An 18,276-nucleotide genomic window follows, 5' to 3' on the forward strand; every position below is an offset into this window, starting at 1 on the left:
TTTCTAAAGCAAAATGGGATGTTACACTTTAGTTGAAGTTTTATAATAAATAAGAATGAATGAATTAATGAATAAGCAACTAAATTTCATGTACTTTAACAGGATCACTGGAATTTATTACGCTTTTCTTTTTTAAATTGTACCATCAAAGGTGATTAAATGTCTTTCTTAAACAGCCCTCTGCTCTAATTGTTAGTCTAGATGTATTAACTATTGTATTTTTCTTGTTTCACTATTTCTTGTGGGGTGTTACATGCCTATTTGAAAAAGGAAAACCAATGTTACTTTATCTGTAAGTAATGCTAGATTAACCTTTCTCAGTAGTAAAACTGACTGGTGTCTTGTACAGAAGGAGGAACTGAAGCAAACTGTGAAATGAGATATCAGTCACTCAAATCACTCAAAGTGATACTGCTTCTAACATTATCATGGGATTTATTTTCTTTCTTAGTGGTTTTTTTCAAAGTATCTGATTATTTAAGGTATCTGATTTTTTTCCAGAATTGCTGTTTTTTCCATTTTACCCAAGTTACAGAAAAATTCTCTGTATGTTTACTGTTCAAGACAGCTCAGACTTCTTGTAGCAATTTTAAGGCCATTATAGAAGACTTGAAATTAACCTGATTTCATTGCTTCATTTCTGAGGGTTGCCACTCTCCTCATAAGATTTTCTATCAGAACACCAGGAGAAGAAATGAAGCAAACGGAACAGGGATGACATGTCTACTTCTGTGAGCTGAATATGAATGAAGTCAGTTGTCTTAAATGTGTAAAATCTACAATAGAAAAGTTACGGATGAGAGCATTTTTAATGCTTTAATCTTTAAGAGCATTACATCAAAGTTGTTAAAATACATGGAGCAGTTAGATTAAAAGACTGTGACTTAGGTCCTTGGAGAAAAGTCCACCATGATCCCAATACATAGAGAAACAGAATATTCAAAACAAAATTATTAGGAAATGTGTTGTACATCCCCAAAAGTTTCTTATTCCCCTTCTTTCTTTCCTTATTAAGTTTTTACTTCCAGTTTCCAGATGGTTTTGTACTACTCTCATATCTAGTCCTTTCAGTATCACATGATTTCATCTTTTCATTATTCTGTTTATTCCTTTGTGTCTAATAATTATTTTCAAGGTTAGGTACAGAGCTGGATATTTTACCTAATTTATTGTCTTTATCCCGGCCTTTTTCCCCCCTCCTTGCATTTTCCTTATTTTGTAAAAATATATGTATTTACCCTCTCTTCGTCCATCTTCTACATCCATAGGTTTGTGGTCATTTTTGCTTTGTTTTTCATTCACTAAAATCCATGCTTCTGATAAATTGTCTGTAAGGAGTTTGATGTGAATTAAATTTAATATTTAATCAAGAACTTGCTAGTGACCTTGACCAGTTACCAATAATTTAGGGAACAACAAGTAGAATCCAACTTTTTTTTTTTTAACCCAATGAGCTGCTTTAACAGTGTGCCAGTAAGTATTACTTCAAGTTATCTACTGCCTTGCCACTTTCTAGGATAATCTGAACAATAGGAAGAGCAGCAGCAGAGTTTTCAGTTGGGTTATTTGTGGTCAAATAGACAGATGGGCCTTTCCCAGCCCATGAAGTAAGGGAGTTAGATGCATCCAGAAGATGTCATCCTCCCATGCATGTGCTGTGCGACTGATCTGTTTGTGCACAACAAGTCTTAAGATATTTCCGATGCTGTAATTAACAGCAAGCCATCTGTGCAAGTCCCAAAACCATGGGTTCAGGTGTTCCAGCTTGTGTAGCAGGTCTTTTTTCTTCCATGTGAAATGCTGGCGAGTATGACTTTCTTAATGCATTTTAAATTATTGGTCTAACTTTGGTCCATCTATTCTAAATGCTTTGTACCAAGGAGATTTAATTTATTTGAGCAAAATCAGACATGAATTCAGGAACACTCATTGGAAACATATTACTGTGAAATCAGATAATTTCTATAATATCAGTATGGAGTAAACCAGAACCAGAGCAACAGTACTCTACTTTGACAAGGAAACACCAATGAAAAATGAGGCTGTGGAAGACCTCAAGTGTTTAGGCTGCTATTGTTAAAAGGCTGAACAGAGAACTGTAGTTTCAACAGAAATAAAAAGAAGCGTAATGTGCAAATCAAATTAATTCAGTCCTATGTTCTTCTCTAATCTCCTGATTATATCCCCTTAGATTATGGTGCATTAATTCCATTGTTATGTGATTATGTGGTTTTAGGAGTAAACTGTATTGTATTATCTTTGCACTGTATTGTAATATTTTGAATTTTATGTACTGTTCATAACACATATTTACAAATCTGTACGTTAGAGGCCTTTTTTACTAATTTACCTTTAGACTTGTGATCTGATTTGCACATTTAAAAGTAAGGTTCTCATGAGAGTAACTTTGTAGTGATAAATCACTGTCTGAACAGGTTTTGATGAGTGAAGTATTCAAGTTTGAACACGCTTGTTCAGGTTACGAAATCCAGACTTTTTTTTTTTGTGGATAAATTAGTCAATAGATGTGTGCTTTCTTCAAAAACGTAACATATAACAGTCTGTTGTCACCTATCAGTTTTAAGTCAAAGACTGTCAGCTGCACCAGCTGACAACTAGAGACATTTGTAGCAGGTGTAGTAGATGTACAACCATTCCTACCAACCACTAAACCATGGCATGGTTTATTGTTTGATAGGAATGGTTGGACTTGACATTCCTAGAGGTCTTTTCCAACCTACTGATTCTGTGATACTTTGTATCACTGCAATAATAGGTAGCAATAAATAATCCTTACAGAAATTGAAGGTACTGCTCTTAACAACTAGCTAGAAGTATCTCATGCCTTCACAAATTGCTTGTCCTGTTTTCCTTAAGCTACTTGACATTTGTTCTATAGAAAATAATGCAAAATGATTACATCGATATTTTTTTATTCCTCTATATACTGCACTGCACTTCTTGTTTGTTTGTTTGTTCCTTTACTATTTATATGATGTGTCACTTCTATAAAAAACCAAAACAAATAGAAAAATAGCCAGTGGTAGACTTTAAGATCTATGGATATTTTTAAAAATCAGTTCACTGTGAGTGTGTTTTTTTCATAAGTGTATGTGGTCTACACACTGATTTTTAATTTACACCCCAGTTTAAATTCAGAGAACCAAACTGATACTTCAGTTATAAGACTTACCACTATGTTCGAGTCCATATGCTTCCTAAATTCAAATTGTTTTGGCAGCAGCAATGGTTAATCGTGTTAAAGATAATTTTACTAAGGCTTACTGTGATTCAACAAGCAGCATACAAGCTGCACTGTGCTTAAGGATGATCCTCTATGGCTCACTGCATCTTCCAGGAGACAGCAAATAGCTTTCCAGCTGTGAGGAGTAGCCAAGTGCCTTGTCCTCTGCCTATTCACATCTCAGCTCAGAGAGCTGCAGAGGTATAGAACTGTGAAGCTGTAGATTTGCATTGGAAGAAAACAAAGAATGGCTTTCACGACTATCTTCTGTCTATTAATAGGGAAGGTGTTTCATTTCAGAGTCAAGGTAGCTTGGCTTAATAACTTGGGGAAGTTGTGTAGTACAGCAATGCACAACTTACTACCTCATTATTTCATTGTCAAACGCCTTAAGAAGGGGGTCTTTAGGGAAGCCTCAATGCCTATTGCGTTTTTTGACCTCTTGATAAGTATTGTGCACTTTTCCACATTATTTAATATAGTGTTAGACTGAATTTATTCAATATAACATGCATTACTACTTCTATTTAAGGCACCAGTATTTCAGTTTGATGTTTTACAAGTAGAACTGAATCCAGAAAATGAGTAATAGAAAATTCCACTGATTTGCTCACATTCTTTGGTACCTCCACTTCTAGTCTGCAATTTTGATAAAACTCAGGTAAATTTTGGTGATGCTTCCACTGAGAGATATAACATTCTTTTGGAAGTAATAATGTTCCTCCTATTAACAGACCTTCAGGTTGGCTGGGAAAAAAACCGCAAAGGATCATTTGGATTACCAGTTCTATTTTTCTAACAGGCCCACATCCAAGAAGATGATTATTTCGGTGCCTGCTGCTTAGGATTTATACTGAGGCACATGGCTGCTAACACAAAACAGTTGTGGCTCCTTAGGAAGAATTTAAATCCTTTCAGACGGAAGACTAGATAGAAATGACTATACAGGATCAAAGCTGTACATTTTTTTGATATTGAGCCTGTGATTGGACTTGATAACCCATTACTCAGAGAAAAAGGCAAGAATCTGTTGCATTTACAGAATAATCAGCTTAATAAAGAAAATTTCATGTCAGGTTCTCCCAGGACATGGGAGAGTATATGCAAAGACTCTGCTTTGTTGAGTTGGATGGAGAAAACAAAGGAAAGGTGAAAGATATTTTTTAGTGCTGCTGGGTAAAGGAGAACAGTAAGAAAGATGATAGAAGAAAAAGGAAAGATAGAGACCTAGTAGCTAACAATGACACAGGTAGTTGACAGTGGCTTCTGAGCAGAATCATAGAATCATAGAACCATAGAACTGTTTGGGTTGGAAGAGACCTTAAAGATCATCCAATTCAAACCCCCTACCATGGGCAGGCATGATCTCCCACTAGATCTGGCTGCTCAAGGCTCCATGCAACCTGACCTTGAACACTTCCAGCGAGAGAACAGCCAAAACTTCCCTGGGCAACCTGTGCTGGTGCCACACCACCCTCATCATGAAGAATTTCTTCCTAATGTCTAGTCTAAATCTTCCTCTGTCCAGTTTAAAGCCATTACCCATCATCCTATCACTACCTGCCCTTGTAAAAAGTCCTTCCTCAGCTTTCATGTAGGCCCTTCAGGTACTGCAAGTTTACTGTAAGGTCTTCTCAGAGCCTTCCCTTCTCCAGGCTGAACAACCCCAATTCTCTCAGCCTACCCTCATAGCAGAGGTGCTCCAGCCCTCTGATCATTTTTGTAGCCCTCCTCTGGACCTGTTCCAACAGTTCCATATCCTTCTCATGTTGAGGATTCCAGAACTGGACACAATACTGCAGATGTGGTCTCACAAGAGAGGAATAGAGAGGCAAAGTCACCTCCCTCGCCCTGCTGGCCACGCTTCTTTTGATGCAGCCCAGGACACGGTTGGCCTTCTGGGCTGCAAGCGCACATTGCCAGCTCATGTCAAGCTTCTCATCAGCCAGCACTCCCAAGTCCTTCTCTGCAGGGCAGCTCCCAATCACGTCATCCCCCATCCTGAAATCAGGGATAGGCTTGGATGTAAAGTAAACTTGTTTCTCACCAGTCTGCATCCCCAAGTCCTCTCTGTAGGGCAACTCTCAATTGTATCATCCCCATTGTGTATCAAAACTGCGAATTGCCCTGACCCAGATGTACGACTTGCTCCAGGTGTAGGAGCTTGTCCAGGTCCCTCTGGATGACATCCCGTCCTTCCAGTGTGGCCACTGCACCACTCAGCTTGGTGTCATCTGCAGACTCACTGAGGGTGCACTCAGTCTCACAGTCTGTATCATTGATGAAGATATTAAACAGCAGTGGTCCCAGTATGGACCCCTGAGGGACACCACTTCTCACAAATCTTCATCTGGACATCAAGCTATTGATCACTACTCTCTGAATGCAACCATCCAACCATTTCCTTATTCACTGAACAGCCCATCTATCAAATCCATATCTTTCCAAGTTACAGAGTAGGCTGTTGTGGGGAACTGTGTCAAAGGCTTTACAGAAGTCCAGATAGATCACATCTATCCAACCAACAGTTTTCCCATCTCCACTGCTGTGGTTACCCCATCATAGAAGGCCACTAAGTTGGTCAGGCGGGACTTGCCCTTGGTGAAGGTTTGGTGAAGCCTTGCTGGCTGCCATTAATCACCTCCCTGTCCTCCATGGGCTTTCGCATAGCTTCTAGGAGGATCTGTTCCATGATCTTCCCCGGCACAGAGGTGAGGCTGACTGGTCAGTAGTTCCTAGGTTCATCTTTTTTACCCTTTTTAAAAATGGGCACAACATTACCCTTCTTCCAGGCACCAGGGACTTCTCCTGGCTGCCATGACTTTTCAAGTGTCGTGAAGAGTGGCTTGGCAATCACATCAGCCAATTCCCTCAGGACTCTGGGATGCATCTCATCAGTTCCCATAGACTTATAAATGTTCAGGTTTCTCATGTCGGAGTGAACCTTATACGTACAACACAAGCAGTTTCTTTTTTTCGCTGTCGGTGCCCACCGGATTTGTAGCTGTCAAGGAAACGGTATTTGCTAATGTGATTTTCAAAGTGGAAATTAAGTCTGACCATGTTCTCTTGGTTGTAGAGTAAATCTCAAAACACAGACAACTTGCATCTCTCAGACACTGAAGGTTGTGGAGGCGGAACTAGACGTCCCAGCTTTTATCTCATATCTGTTTCTCCCACTGTATTCCTTTCAGCCTGAGATAAGAAGAATATGTTATTCTTTCATGCACACTTCTTTTATTTTTAAGAATTTCTCTTTCAACTTTTAAGAGTCTATCTTACAAGCTTCTATTTGTCAAAGCAGAGAAAACATTTAACAGAACAGTACGGTGTCTGGACAACCAAAATCACAGGGCAAACACTTTCTTCCACTGATACCTTTAGTCAGATGACTGGTATATTCTTGAGTGTTCAGGATTGTGGATTTGATGGACTGTAGCTCCCTTCTTAAGTAATGCTGAATTCCTTAGCCATGATATTGGGTATTTTTTTATAAGCCCAACATTGTTTAACAGCGAGCATTCATTACCTGCAGGCTAAACATTCTGCTTGAACTTTTTTCCAGGAAATTTCAAATTACTTATCTCTAAATCTTCTAAAAATATATTTATATTTAAGCTTCAGCAGAACTGAACAGAAGAAAACTTATTACTTGTGTATTTTACACTGCACTAGACATAAGCAGTACCTGTCTTATCTCTGCAGCTTAAATGTGTGCTTTTCCTAAAAATCCTTTCAAATATCGGGCTACAATTTTGGCTAAGACAGTAACTTTCACTAGTTATGACAGCTAGTAGGTCTGCAAGAATGACAGGCATTAGATATGTAGCTCCTGTTTTGCTGACGATGTGAGCCTCACATAAACCTTTAATATAACTTGGCATATCTACATGTCTCTACTATATCACATTTTCTTAACAACAAATAGCTCATCATTTCGCTGGCATTTTGGCAGCTTGAGAAACAAGTATTACAGGACTTTTTAAATAAACGTTCTAATCAATTTTATTGTGGTGTTTCTTTTTTTTTAATAGTAGTATTCCACTCTGCTTATCCATACAGGAAAGTTCATGTCTCTGATTATTTTAGTCCAGATAAAAACTCCTTCTAAATTTTCTTCTTACTGGCATGTCTGCAGTTAATTTTCCCAGTACAGTAGCTTAGTGAAAGAAGGGTAGGATATCAATTTCATGCTAGGCTGCAAATCTTTGCCAATCCATGGGCAGAATATTGTTTGGTAGAGTAGAGTAGAACAGCATCAGTTGTGCAATCGGAAGGGAACTACAGTGATCATTCAAGACTGATTCCTGTTCTTCTGACTCTTAAACGGTTCCCGTGTCCCTATGAAATCTCTTCATTGGGTTTCGGTGATTTTTTCTTTAAGTGTGAACCATCTACTGATCATACCTATTTGTTTACCCTTTACAATGCAATTTTTTAGTGATAAGTTACAATTCATATGGAGCCTAATAATAATAGATAACCAATTTGTACTGAATATGATTAAAAATCAAAATGAATTTTATTTTTCTGAAGAAATGGAATTGGAAAGGCTTCTGGTTTGTGGTCCTTTTTTTAATGACTCCATGAGTCTTGAGAGGATATGATTAAAAATTCTGCTGTCAAGGAAAGAATGAGCATACGAGGATTACTGTTATTTCATTGCTTTTTTCTAATGGGGCGTATAATTCGAAGACAGCAGAAATTTATTGGTCTGCACTTTCAACTGTTTAAGTCAATATAATTCACCTTGAGTCAGTGCAGACAAAATGGTTTTTTACGTTAAAAAAAAATTACCAAAAACATGTCTATATTTGGAAGATATTTAAATAGAAAATATTCTGCTTCCTATGGTATGAAAACCAGATATATTTAATAAAATAAACTTCTGTTACAAATTTAGTATTTGTTATTGTGATTTCTTCTTGACTTCCTACTCAAGGCTAATAAAAGCCTTGACTAAGGCTTTAGAGGCTAATTATGTATTCTTTGTCCAACTATATTTATAATATTTTTTGCATTCTTTTGCTTGATAAAAAAATCTGTGTTTTGAACTTTTCCATTTTTGTGACCTAGAATACTGTTGACTGTGCAGTTTTGAAGTTTAAGTGACCAAAGTTAAGCACTCCATTTTTTTTAATCTCTTCTCAGCTATCCAGAAGCAATACACATGATGTTGTTTGTGAAGCTGTCTGAGCTTCCTCTTGGAAATCTATTGATGAATGATAGTTCAAATCTTGCTACTGATGCAAGAAGTAAATACAATGCTATTAAATTGATTTTAGTGGTTAAGTAAGAGGCACAATATTCATTCAGTCTGAACCAACAGCAAAAGCAATAGCTGTGAGAGAATAAAATAACCAAATCTCAGGATGCCATCGATTCTGTTTGTTTCTTTTTTTACAGTATGATATTTTTCTAAGATACTGCAGGAATCATATTTTAATCAAATTGTCTGTGTTTGATTTTCACTTACCTTTTGTTGCTGTGACTGTTCTATTCCACAGCTTTTCCCACAGTGAAATGAATTCATTTGCGGTGTTGTCAGACTGCAAATGAGTGGGGAAATGGAGTTAACACTTAGCTTATATTTAGGGCAAAAGGAGGGGAACCGTGGCATTTACCCTAGCAACCTACTTTGGAAAACACTGGAATTAAGAGAGGTTACATATCTACATTAATAATTTAGTTACTTTGGAATTGTGTCCCTCTAAAACTACTGATCAGTTTTCCTTCAGTTTTGGCAATTTTGAACAGTTCATTTTGTTACATTTGGAACATGTTTTCCAGTATATCCCATGTAAGGAAAGCTTTCTGTTTTGTGTTTTTTCTTCCTGAAACCCTCTTGCGGTGCCACTAAAAAGACTTTATGGCACTTACAAGCAGATAAGATCTAAAAAATCCTTTTTTGTTTTATTTTTAACAGGGCCACTCATTTAAAAAATATTCCTATTTTTTAAATTAAACCATAGATTGGTGGATGGCAGCTGAGGGCTTTATGTTGCTCGTGAAATGAAGAATGTGGTGGACACAGTTACAGATTAGCTCTTTGATAATATAGTTTTGAATCATGTTCTATACTTTGTGGTGGGCTAACTCGAGATTGATTTCTGCTTTTCTGGGTTTCCTGACTGAATTCACTGAAGTAATCCACTATTCTATTATAAATTTTTGCCTCACCAATGCACTCCTGTGGAGTTTACCTGGTATTACATTACTGTTTGCTTCTAGTTCTCAGGTTTTGTGGTCTCCCACGGTATGTCATGGTTGCTGTCATCATCCTAGTACCACTATCAGTCTTAAAAATCCTATGCTTTCCTACTTAGGTGAGGAATCCTAATTCATACTGTTCCTATTTTCCTTATTAATGCAGTGAACTTGCTTATCTGATTTGATTCAGATGTTTTAGCATTTAACACTACTCCTCAGTCGGAGTGAACAACAGTTTTCCCTTTGTTTTGTGTACTGAACTACAGTATTCCACCTATTTTTTTTTCCACCAACAGTGTACACGGTTATTAAGCTAATTTAAGACCAGTCATTCTGTTTCCCCTATTTTCCTTCTGAATTATTTTTACACTTGTGTGTTTTCATACATTCCTTGGTATTTTTGAGTTACTGTATCCTGTTTAAATGGGACTACATTGTTAACTAACTTATAAACTCCATTCTCACACATATACAGAACAATTCACATAAATCTTTTCTTTTATTCTTAACCTCTTTACTTGTCCTTCACTTCTACCACTACAACATAAACTCTTTGATACTACTCTCTTTAAATTAAATCTATGACAAAATTACTGCATATTTGATGGATGTAAGAAAAGCAAATACAAAGATTAAAGGAGAGCAGTTAGATCAGAATTCTAAAGTTTAAGTGGAGAGCCGCATAGGTATGAATATGAAATATTTATGGATTGACGTATGTTTTGTGGGAGGAGGCTGCAATTTTCATCATGCACTTTAGGGACAAATTAGTATTATATTTGTAGGCACATTAAGAAATGTAATTATGCAATAGATCATACATATTTCTACATTTTTTTTTGCTGGTATCTTGAGGCACTGTTCTACATTATCAAGAAACTGAGGACACTGTGAAAGAATAGGATTTCCAGTTTTAAATATTAAAAGGTCTGCACAAAAAGCTAGAAGGAAGTGCAGGAAATGTTTGGCAAATATTAATTCCAACTTTAAGTCTTCTCTGATTATCTAGATACTATAACATCCAATTCCTTTTGCAGTATAAGACTATTTACATTAAATGTTACAGTGATTTTCATGCTTAGTCTTATTTAGCTGCTTGTCTATACTAGAGATTTGTAGTAATGATCAACCATGCGACACTGTTCTGCTATTTTAAACTCAGCATATCTGGTAAAGGCCAGATTTTAGCCTGGTGCTGAATGCATGGAACACCCCTTTTCCAGTATGTTCATGCGGGAAGTTCCCTTTAATATAGCACTTTTTTTGATTTGATTGCAACCATCTGGAAATTATTTTGCTTTGTTTTCTTTATTGAGTGGGAAGGTAAGGGAGTTTAGAAAAGGGGTTTTGGTTGTGTTTTGTGGTCTATGTAATAAGAAAAGAAAATGTCAATAAAAAACAGTAGATGTTGAGAGAGATAGAAAAAAACCAAATGATGTGAATTTGATGTCCAATTACAATGCAATAGCTCTTGCTTGTGTCAAACGCAAAATTTACATAATTACACATATTCAAAAAATCTGTATGTCATTACCATAATGAAAAAGCCATAATTTCTGTCCTAAAGCACTTCAGGAAACAAAATTATGGCAGAGCCAGGACATTAAATTTGTCCATCTTTCACATAAAATTGTATCCTAGGTTTAGTAAGGAAATTTTTTGCGTCCACCATGAAAGTGGTGAGACACTGGAACAGGTTGCCCAGGGAAGTTGTGGATGCTCCGTCCTTGGAGGTATTCAAGGCCAGGTTGGATGGGGCCTTGGGCAGCATGATCTACCGGGACGCATCTCTGCCCATGGCAGGGGGAATGGAACTAGATGATCTTTAAGGTCCTTTCCAACTCTGACTATACTATAATAGTTTCTACATGCAGAAATAAGAGAAAGTGAAAATTGCTGTTCTTTTCTCAAATGAAACAATTATAAGAATTTCTCAAAAGTGACCATTGTTCTAGTCACTCCTTGGAATTAAAACTGTAACTGTGTCTCTCACCCCTAGCCTCTTCATCTGTGTGTTTTCACAGTTATAGAATCATAGAATCATAGAATCACCAGGTTGGAAAGGACCCACTGGATCATCGAGTCCAACCATTCCTAACACTCCCTTAAACCATGTCCCTAAGCACTTCATCAACCCGTTCCTTAAACACCTCCAGGGAAGCTGACTCCACCACCTCCCTGGGCAACCTCTGCCAGTGCCCGATGACTCTGTGAAGAAAAATATGTTATATATGTCCCTGACCTTGGCCTGATTGACAAAGGAAGTTAAAAATCATGTTCTTAGTATTTCTTTCCACACATCAGTGAGATGAGTAGTTAGGGATATTAAATGAATTAATAGCTTAACTAATATTTTAATTATAAAAAGCATCATGTATGCCATTTTACAGCAAACAGTTTACTAAATGATATGAAATTATTTCTTTTCTGTCAGTATTTTACATACTATAATTAGAAGGAAAAATTTTAGTTGTTTTTACAGATTATAAAGGTATACGTCAGTATATTTTGTGCCTGCTGTTGGAGTTTATTTTTATTTGGCTACAAGTACTAAGTATTACTGGTTCTGCTCTCCATGCTTGCTAAGCTGCTTCTTCTAAACCCAACTTTACTCTGTCTCATCTTTTTCCAGCCTTCAAGTCATAAAGAAGAAGGTTGCTGTTTCATCCTCTGGTGTGAGCATTCCACATTGCAGATTATGAACTTGATTAGGGAAGCAAAATTGAACAGAAGTTGCCAAAAACTATTAATAAAAATTGGCAGCAAAAATAAGATTGTTTTCACATGTGATGTGTAGGGTTTTCAGGCAGTATTGCCTAGCATTGACTTATTTAATTTTTATTTGAACTTCCCTTTCTCTTTTTTGTGTTCTTTGAAGACTCCCACATAAACCATAAAAAGTGTGTTGGCCTTACAGCTTCTATTTACTTCCTACTGCAGTATATGCTCTTTTCATCCATCGATCTTTAATTACTATTTTATTAAAAGAAAGTGTAACCCCACATCTCATTCAGGCTTTAGGCCCAAGTCATAATTTCATCCCATTATTTTATGCTAGTTGGTGGGGAAGAGCGAGGTCTCACAGAAAAAAGGCTGGGTATCATACTTGACATCGCTGACGTTGGACATAGTGTTCAAGGCCAGGTTGGATGTGGCTTTGGGCAGCGTGATATAGTGAAAGGCATCCCTGCCCATTGCAGAGTGGGTGGAACTGGATGATCTTTAAGGTTCCTTCCAACCCTAACTAGTCTATGATTCTATGAAGTCTCCAGCCTCCAAAGATATGCCCCTAGAGGATGTTTTCAGCTGTCTGTGTCTAACCTCCTTCCCACACGTTACTGCAATTGCAATTCTTTTTAAGTGTTGATCCTTACAACTGCCTGTGTAGATTCCCTGTTCTTAGTCAGTGAAGAAACAGGCACTTCTCAAATTATTTTGTTTTATCCTTTAGCCAAAACAGATAAAATGAGTCACATTCTTTAAGAACCTGTATTTCTTCATTGCCTTTAAAGGACCCTATATAGCTCAGCCAGAAGCTCAGCTATAGCCATCTGGTTAAGTTAGGTGAATCCTGGTTTGTCATCCTGAAAATATTATCTCTTAGGGAGCACACAATCTACTCAAAGTTCAGCTCAGTCAAACTCGTTAAAGGGGGAATATTACTTCCTTGTTCCAAGATGGGCAACTCACAGTGACCTTTCTAGATGTATTTGACTTGACAAAGTTGACTGTTTTGCCATCCTCTAGCTGTGCCTATAGCCCTCCAGGATTGCTTCGTTCAACTAACAATTTGTTTAAATTTTCAGGTTCACCATTTTTTACACTTATTGAATAGAAGATGTTTTGCCTTTATTTTTCTTTCCCTGCAGATATTAATAGATCAGGTATCAGTTAATGAATGAACAGTATATTTCCTCTTCAAAATATGGTAATGAGATGCAGTTACTTGAAATGTAGAAACATTAACAACTCTCTAGGGCACAATGGGAAATCCCCTATTCCCCGATTTCCCTGTGGAAAATCTTGTTTCTTTCTCCAGTTCTGGCCACAAATGTCTGTTGCTTACCTTACATGCAAGCATAGCCAGCTCACTGAAATGTCAGAAAACCTGATTGGGAGAACCAGAAGCTGTTTAACTCGTCAAATCTTTAATCTTGAGATCATGTGGATGTTGTATCCTGCATGGTAAGACAGGGTGGGGAAAAGTTATTACCAAGAGTGGGAAGGGAGGAACTGTACCAAAAGCAAGAGGAACAGCAAAAAAGCAAGAAAGCAAGACCTCCCTTTCAGGACTGTCAAGCTGCTGATTTGTTCTACTTGTAAAGAGAACTGTCATCTCCAGATTTAATGCAGCTGCTCTTCACTAAACAGAATATTGGAAGTTCATTTTGCCGTGATTTGTGGTTCCTTAGTCTGCTGTCAGGATGCATACATGTGGCTTAGCCTGCCTGAGTTCTTATTTCAGGTGTGCTTTATGAGATTCTATGTCCTTTCTAAATGACTGATGCCAGCTTTCTATATATTTTATGGATAAGTAGGACATTTCAGTCTCCAAGCTGATGATGACTAAAGTTCAAAAACTGAAAGATGTATCTAAAAGTCAGTGGAAATATTTTTTTGCTGTGATTATGATGACTTATAGCACATTGTCTTTCTGGAAGGATATGATTGTAAAACTTCTTTCATTGCTTTTTTGGGTGATTTTTATGTTTACATTTTAAACTTTGTAAATGTCAACAAAGAAATAAGTATTTCTGATCACAAAACCAGTTCTTCCCCACACATTGTGCGGTTGACATGGAAAATTCCTTCTCACTGGAATCCTTAAATGCCCAGGTATTCTTTTATATGCTACTCTGGATGTTTCTTCTTTTATGTGCTACTCTGGATGTTTCTTCTTTGGCATGACTTCAGTAGATTAGCAGTATTTTCTGTCACCAAAACTCTCTTTAATTTTCAGCCAGAATAAACGGCATGTTAGAAGAAGAAAACCAAACCAAGGTATGCTACTTTGCATGGCATTAGGCTGAATCTACCTAGAGCCAAAATATTAACCTGTTTAGAAATAAACATTGACAATAAGAAATTACAAAGAAATACTTATAATTTTTTTTTTGCATTTATTGGAGAATAAAGGATTTGCATTTGGTGCTAGGTCTTTGCACAGGATTTTGTCTGAGCAAGCTTTTCTAGCACATCTGATTTGCTTAAAGTTCTACACTTGTAATTTCCAATTCCAGTTTCACCACTGTGAAAAAATAGAGAGCATTATGAAGTTAGGTAACAGTGACTGTGGGTAATGAAATATTTGTACAGAACTATTTTCAGATATCAAAGAAGCTAAAGATGTCTTTTATTTCTGTTTCTATCTCTGGACACTATCAATGGTCATAAAAGTGAAAAAGCAGTGTGTTTTCCACAGTAACAAATTTTCAGGCTTGCTAAGGCTTTGATCTGAAAAGAGAAAAGGAAGTGTTCATTTTCCTGCCCCCTTTAGCACTGTAATTTCTGGGTTCATTAGTGGTCTTGCTTGGTGATGCAAACAGGAAACTTGGCTACAGTGATACTAGTGAGTTAGAGCTGGTTCAAATTGATTCCACTTCTTATCTGTCCAGAAACTGCATGCATGTAACTTAATTCATGGAAAACGTATTTATTCTAACTAGTTGTGAGAGAAACAGAACAGAGCAGTTAACCAAAACCAAGAAAATACGGAAAGTGGCAACAGAGTCCAAGAGAAAAGATAATATTTATTTGTTGGGGATGAAAAGAAATTCCAAGATGTACGTGTCAGTTATTTCCACTTCATTTAGTCTCTTCTGATAGATTTCTTTTTCCTTTGTTTTATGAGGCACTTTGGTTTCGCAATTAAACAACATACAGAAATGGAACACTTAAAGAGATCCATGGATATAGTGCTAATTCCTTTGTATAATCAGAAATATACACGAGCATATTAAAGGGGTGGTTGAAATCAGCTATGACAGTATATATTCCTGTGGAGAAACCTGTCTGCTCTCATGCCTTTGTGGTGCAGACTGTAGTTATTAATGCAGAGAAGAGATTTTCCACTCTATGTTTCTCATCTGGGATTGTAGGGCTATTGTATATCCAACAGCTAAAATAAGGATTGGTGGAAGTAGGTAGCTGAATATTACATCCTCCCAGCCTTTTCTGTTCCTGAGATTTTTCCATCCCAGAGCCTGCTTTTTTAGCTCTTGGTCCTTTCTACTATACCTACAGTTTAGATGGATTACTGGGACATACTTTTATACTCTCATTAGCTGTGTCAGTCATTTGAACCTGCATGCTCAAAAATTGAAAAGAATTCAACAGAGATTCCTGTTTTGATAGAGGTTTTAGAAAACCTGGCCAAGCGGCACCTTAAATGTCTGCATGGGAACGCTGAAACAGAAAAATATGAGAAGGCTTAAAATGAAATTGACATACAGTAGCCCAGGGGCCTGTGCCAGAGTATTCCTCCTGCAAAAGCACATTCTCTGGAAAACAGGCTTTAGAGAACACACCAATCTGTCATGACAGAAAAATGAAAGTTAGAGCTTCTGTCACTCATGCATATCAGCCATGCTTGGTAGGAATTCCTCTGATTTGAACTCATTTGTACTGCTCACAAGGAGTGAGACTGCCCATTGGACTCAAATAACCAAAGTTGTAAGGGAGGATGAATGGCTGCAGGCAAGGAAAAGAAACAAGTTTGGAAAGCATTCAATGCACAGTCTGACACAGAGAGGGCATACATATTCTTATAAGCACAGTTATGCTCAGAGAAGTAAGCTAAGTATATGGAAAATTAGATAGATAGAATGGTACTTGGAGCTGCAGCAAAACTCAAGAGTTCACCATTTAATTTTAATTCAATAATTTTATGATTGATTGTAATTAAAATCCAGCCAGTATGTTGATGAGAAGATGATGGCATTTAAATGCTCTTGAGATATTGTCAATAACTGCTAATGAATAATTATGTCTGAGCAAGGTTGGATGAGCACAGCGCTCAGTTTTTTAAGTATCAAGATCATAACTCAATTTTCTTTTTCAAAAGAGCATATCATGCAATCCTAAGAATCAAGTGTGAATGAGAACTGTTGTGCACAGAAAGTTCTGAAATAAGAATACATGTGAATTGGTGTTTCAGGGTCATTCCTTCCTAGACAAAGTGAGTTATTTTTTAAACCACATAGAATTGGCTTTATAGGCCCCATTAAAAAGTGATTTTGAGATCAGTGAAAGCTGGGAGGGCATAGTCTTTCAAGAAAAAAAAAAACCTTCCTTTGGTCAGTTAACCTTTGATGTCAAATCCATTGTCTCACCTGTCACTCTGGGGATTGGGTAGTTGATCACCCAGTGACTGAAGGGCCATCCATGACATAATGGATGTTTACTGTCTGCATACATATTTATGCAAAACTCACCAGTGATGAGTAAATACTGTTAGCAAGATCTTACATCTGTTCTTTAACTGTGCTGGAGTTTGGAGAACGGGGAAATGGTTGTACTTTTCTTCATTGTGGGTGTTCACAGATTGGCTATTCTGGTCACATGTTGTCATTTTCCCAGTTCTTGCTTGTTCTGTTTTCATATAATTCAGCAGTTGTTTTATTTTGCTGAGCTATTATGCTGTTTTCTTTATCTCCTCCAGTCTTGTTTAAGAAGTCATAAATCACCGTGACAGCTGCTCATTTTCCTGTTACATTTTTGGTTCAGTCAGGGTTACTTTATTAGCTGCCAGCTGCTTGACCTACAATACAAGAGGCCAGGTGGCACAATCAGCTTTTGCCTGGAACTAAATTATCTGTGATTAGTTGTCCCTTAGTGACAGTTGTTCACTAAAGTAGAAACTGTCACCTAACTTCCTCCAATTCCCATATTCATATACAACTCATTTACTGGATTTGTTATTACTTTTCTTTTGAGAGTGCTACACATTTAAGGTGAATTGTTATTCTTATTTTAATAGAAACATAGAACAGTTTGAGCCAGAAAGGGCCTTAAAGATCATCCAGTTCCAATCCCCCTGCCATCAGCAGGGACACCTTCCTCTATGCCAGGTTGCTCAAAGCCCCATCCAGCTTTCCCTTGAATACCTCCAGGAATAAGGCATCCACAGCTTCTGCGGACAACCTGTTCTAGTGCCTCACCACCCTCGTAGTGTAGAGTTTCTTCCTTCTACCGAATCTACACATGCACTCTTTCATTTTAAAGCCACTGCCCTTTGTTCTACCACTGCATGCCATTGTAAAAAGTCCCTCTCTGCCTTTCTTGTAGGCTTCCTTTAGGTACTGGAAGGTTGCTCTAAGGTCTCCCTGAAGCTTTCTCTTCCAACAACCCCAACTCTCTTGGGGTCATTCCTTGGGGTAATTCCCATCTCTCTTGGGCCTGTCTTGACAGGAGGAGTGCTGCAGCCCACTGATCGTCTTTGTGGCCTTCCTCATGTCTTGCTTCCACAACTCCACATCCTTCTTATGTTGTGGAATGCTGAGTTGGATGCAGTACTCCAGATAGGGTCTCACAAGAGTGGAGTAGAAATGAAGAATCATCTCCCTTGACCTGCTGGTCATGCTTCTTTTGATGCAGCCCAGGATATGGTTGGCTTTCTGGGCTGCGAGCACACATTGCTAGGCGATGTTAAGTTCATCAACCAATACCCCCAATTCCTTCTCAGAGCTGCTCTCAAGCAATTCTCCAACCAGATTTCTTTGTGCAGGAACTTACACTTCATGAGGTTCATGCAGGCCCACCTCTCAAGCCTGTCAGGCCCCCTCTGGATGGCGTCCCTTCCCTCCAATGTATTGATCACACCA

General features: G+C 37.7%; 1 protein-coding gene across 8 annotated transcripts in view; it reads left to right on the top strand.

Moving 5' to 3' along the window:
• PRLR (prolactin receptor) overlaps positions 1-18,276 on the top strand; it is a 157,844-nt gene that overhangs the window by 26,841 nt on the left and 112,727 nt on the right. The gene's annotated exons all lie outside the window — the stretch shown is intronic.

The sequence above is a fragment of the Cuculus canorus genome, chromosome Z (assembly GCF_017976375.1).
Source record: "Cuculus canorus isolate bCucCan1 chromosome Z, bCucCan1.pri, whole genome shotgun sequence".
In the NCBI taxonomy this organism is placed as follows: domain Eukaryota; kingdom Metazoa; phylum Chordata; class Aves; order Cuculiformes; family Cuculidae; genus Cuculus; species Cuculus canorus.